Source organism: Diadema antillarum, unplaced genomic scaffold, assembly GCF_040938485.1.
Source record: "Diadema antillarum isolate AM-2024a unplaced genomic scaffold, OU_Dant_1.0 seq00001894_RagTag, whole genome shotgun sequence".
NCBI lineage: Eukaryota > Metazoa > Echinodermata > Echinoidea > Diadematoida > Diadematidae > Diadema > Diadema antillarum.
The window spans coordinates 156,847-161,154 of NW_027272560.1; the positions used below are offsets into that span (position 1 = coordinate 156,847).

The 4,308-nt window shown below is 38.7% G+C and overlaps 1 long non-coding RNA gene across 1 annotated transcript; it reads left to right on the forward strand.

Annotated features, from left to right (window-relative positions):
- Positions 1-3,631, forward strand: LOC139713011 (uncharacterized). The gene is made up of 3 exons (XR_011709607.1): positions 1-91; positions 2,350-2,428; positions 3,441-3,631. It is a non-coding gene; the product is annotated as an uncharacterized lncRNA (long non-coding RNA).
- Positions 3,632-4,308: the final 677 nt, after the last annotated feature.

The window sequence follows — 4,308 nt, forward strand, 5'->3', positions numbered from 1 at the left end:
CTTTTGTACAATAAACTCAATTATGTTCACAAAAACACTCCTGAGGAAAATATCGAATTGGAGACCATTGGTGATGAAATCGGGCTAAATGGTAAGTTGCTCGTTTGGTTTTCTCAAGGTTTTGCTATTTGTTTCGACCCTTGACAGCGGTCACTCTCTTGCAGAGGCTACATTGCAGATTGTAACTTTCCACGTATTTTGCCATAGACGCAGACTCGCCAGCGAAAGAAAGCAGTCTATCAATACCACAGTCCCATATACGCCTATCTATGTCTGATATAGTATTCCGCCAACGTGGTACTGAAGCCTTTGAAGTCTAGAGTAGATCTAGAACTAGAGGTCTACTAGGTCCAGCAGTAGGAGCACTCCTACTGTCCGACTAGTCCCACACCTACTAATGACCAGTAATGTATGGGGTCCATAGAATTCTAGATGGGAAGGGCTTCTCATATGATCAATGGACCACAATATGGTCGATTGTATACTACTGGTAGGTAGGCGGAAGGGCCTCATTTAAAAAAAAAAAGAAAGAAAGAAAGAAAGAAAGGTTAGTACTGGTTACGTAGGCGTATACAACGTATTTATTATATGCTTCTTAGTAGACTAGACACTCTAACGTTAGATATGTTTGATATCATAGAGTATTTTTGAATTATTTCTAATGAAATTAAAATAATGTAGGCCCTGCCTAGGGAAAATTTTGGAATTAAAGTAGGAACCTTCTAATTCATAAGTAAAAATTTGGCATAAATTAATACGGGGAAAAAATGATCAATGATAAACGGCAAATAAATTCAAATAAAAACAACAACAGAAACACCTAGACTGTAGGCCTGATACTCTGATAGTACTGTTAAACGTTGTGGTAGACATAGTTCTAGACCTAAACGCACGTTAGGCCCTAAAAGGTATGTTCTGGGTATTTACTATTAACTGATCTGCCTCTTCTAATCTATACAGCCGTTACAGGCCTAGATCTAGGTCACGTACTACGTAGGTGTTTTTGTACTGCCATACCGCCACCGCACTGGTATAAATGCATACACATAACCACAACTTTGTCCATTGGCATTGCATTGGCATGACAAAGACGATCTACTTGAATTTACTCGCGTTCAGTCTCGCATCATCAGACAGGCAGTGAAGTAGGACTGATTTGTCTTGTTAGAAAGTGAATCAAATCCTCTCAGGCTGAGTCTGACCAAGTTAAGGGTAATGTTTTTAAATATCACTTTAACTGTAACTGTACTGTAGCTGGTAAGCATGTGCATTATCTTGTATTGCTTTTCCAAAGATGCCCACATTTCCCACAATCAATAGACTTGGATGGTTTCTTCAATGTATGGTAAGGGTACCAGCTATCGGCAGGGTACATTGACACCCTGCGTATCATGGCTGTTTGCGTATAGAACAAAAAGGTACGCGTGGGATTAAGTGCCATTTTATAGCTATGAAAACAGTTACAAAGAAACGAAAATCAAGCCAACAAAACAAACTGAACACGTTTCAATTACACATCCACTCAGTAACAATGCATGACTATGAAATTCACATGTATTACCTATGGAGGGAAGGGGTGCAGATCGTGAGGTACCCTTTTTCAGCCACGCAAAGAAAATGCGTCGCACGCACTAAAATTGCATAATTTTACAATGGAGATTCAGATCAACAGAACGGTCACGAGATTTGAAACTGCAGTATTTACAGCTTATTTGAGGAAAAACTTAGGCAAATTTGTTTTATAATTTTGGAATAAACTGCTCTGCAAATTCATAGGGTGCCGATAGGTGGTACCCTCATTCATACAATTTAAATGCCAGTGATGCAGTGGTTAGTTAATTGCTGACCCTTGACATATTGTATCAAGGGTTGAAGCAGCCACTTCGTCTGGGAGACTGTGCCAGTCCTTTGTGTTCCTCGGTAGGAAAGATGACCCTCTGTATTGTGTTCTGCAGGTACCGTAATTCAGTGCATTAATTCATGTTGGTAGCAATACCAAATGTATATTTTCATGAATAGTTTCATTGATAAAAGCACTTGGCATTTTAGTAGCACTTACACTGTACTGCAAAATGAGCAATTTAAGAGCAAAAATCAGATATCAAAAGTTCAGGCAATCAATTCCTGCATGTGGTGTTGGTTGTGGGGATGAAGGGCTAAGGCGCTTTTTAAAAGAGACCTGTTTATATTACATTAATTCTTTGTGCTGAGTAAAAAGTTCCCCCTATTCATGTAAGGAAATAATGTTATAATGCTTTGTATAACACATCATTTGTATAACACCTCACTTGTATGAATATCATTTACCCTCAGGTAAACAGTGATTGAATCTGCTTCCCTCCTATTCAGCAAATGCGGAAAGACCATGCAAAGGAGGCTGCATCCCTGATCAGGCTTTGATGCAAGCTCACTCATTGACTGGAAAACTGTGAGTTTCAGCTTTCAGGATTTACTGAAAGTGCATTATTCAAAAGATTGACATTCTAGGTACATTTATACCATAACCATTGTTCAGAACTTGACCTTACTCCTGTGGGGGGGGGGGGGGGGGCAACTTTATTTTGGAAGTGATGGTACATGTATTGCACCGTACCTGATAATTCTAATGACAACACAGGTACATATTTTGTATGTCGATCACCTAGAACTAAAGAGTGAACTTAACTTAAGAGTGAAATTTCTGTGAAGGCACATCTTTTAATCTTTACCCTGCCCCTTCATTTCAAGGAAATGTACATATATGTAGATTCTTCTCTTTCTTTATAATGTATATGGCATCATCCCATACATTTGACAGGTATCACAATATGCAGCATGGACCAATCAATCATTTTAATAGTGTATTATAGTGTACCATAGGTGCCTAGGTCTAGTAATTGGCCCTTACCAATTTAATCAGTTTCGGAGGACATGAAAATGCAAGTCAAATGTAACTTTGAATGTAAAATTGTCTGTCACTTTTATTATTTTTTTTTTTGGGGGGGGGGGTGGTCAAAAAAAAATTGACTTTAGACAAAGTTACACTTCTTTGCAAAGATAGTTCTGGTTTGTAATTAAGCTAGACATGGGGAAAAATAAACAAACAAACAAATAACTCCATGAAGGCCAGAATTGTGTAAATTGTTCTGTTGTGATCTGTAGCTTTCTTACTGGCCTGTACTACCTCCCCATTCCCTTCTGAAACAATTTTGCCCCCTGTTTCCAGATATCATGTTTGACTCACCCCTGTATGTGCATAGTAGATCTTCAGCTTCAAAGAATGACCTTCTGATCTTGGTCACTCTTGCTCCTAGTTTGCTGGAGTTGCTAGTAAATATATGATACAAAATTACTGGAAATATCATGTATATAAAGGCATAAGAAAATAGTGCACATCAATACATGTATGTCTTCAAAATGTTTACACTGTTTCCATATGCTTGCCTTTTTCATTCTTCCAGGAAGGACTGTTTTAACTGCTCATATGTGGTCGACACAGAACATCCGCAGTCACAGCCCTTCATCCTTCTTATTGGAGAAAGCAAATCATACCCTCTTCAGGTACATGTATCTGCAGTTGTGGAGCACAGGGCACAATCCTCAAGGCATTGTGGGTGCAGCTGATCTTGTCTTCAAGTTGATCTTCGTTCTAAATCGCAAGTGCTGGCCACATTGCATGGCAGTGAGACCATTTTAAAAGGGACTCCTGTACAAACAAGGAGGATTTGTAACTTTGGCATCCATCCCTTATTTTCGAAATTTGCCGAGTCAACCATAATGCAACCATTTATTTATCATCTCCACCCTTCCCGTATCAAGTCTGCATAATCAAACAGCATTTGCTTGAGAAGTACATACAATGTTATAGGGAAATAGGCACTGACCTTTAATTGTGGTTTCCTCATAACAGTGACCATTTTATTTCACAAGCCATTTGCCATATGGATATTGTTGTATTTTGACTACACCTGTACCATGTATGAATGATAAGGTACATGTATATTGATACTATTAGTGGTCAATGCTTCTTTGAAACATGTATTCACTTTTCAAGGAGTTTAGTTTTACTTATGATAATGTAGACAAGTATCGATGTGTGAAAAGCTGCTAATTCCATTATTACACACCACGCCCACACATAGTGTGTACAAGTTGACAAGGGATGTATAGAGCACCAAACTGTGACATCGCCATGGAAACTAGTTCTAAATGACCTCACCTGACCCAAATATCTATCAACGCTATTGTTGCTAACCATGCTTGCACCTGGTTCCAACCCAAGTTACAACAACTCTTGCTTTTTTAGGAGCTGACCTAGAACTTGGCATA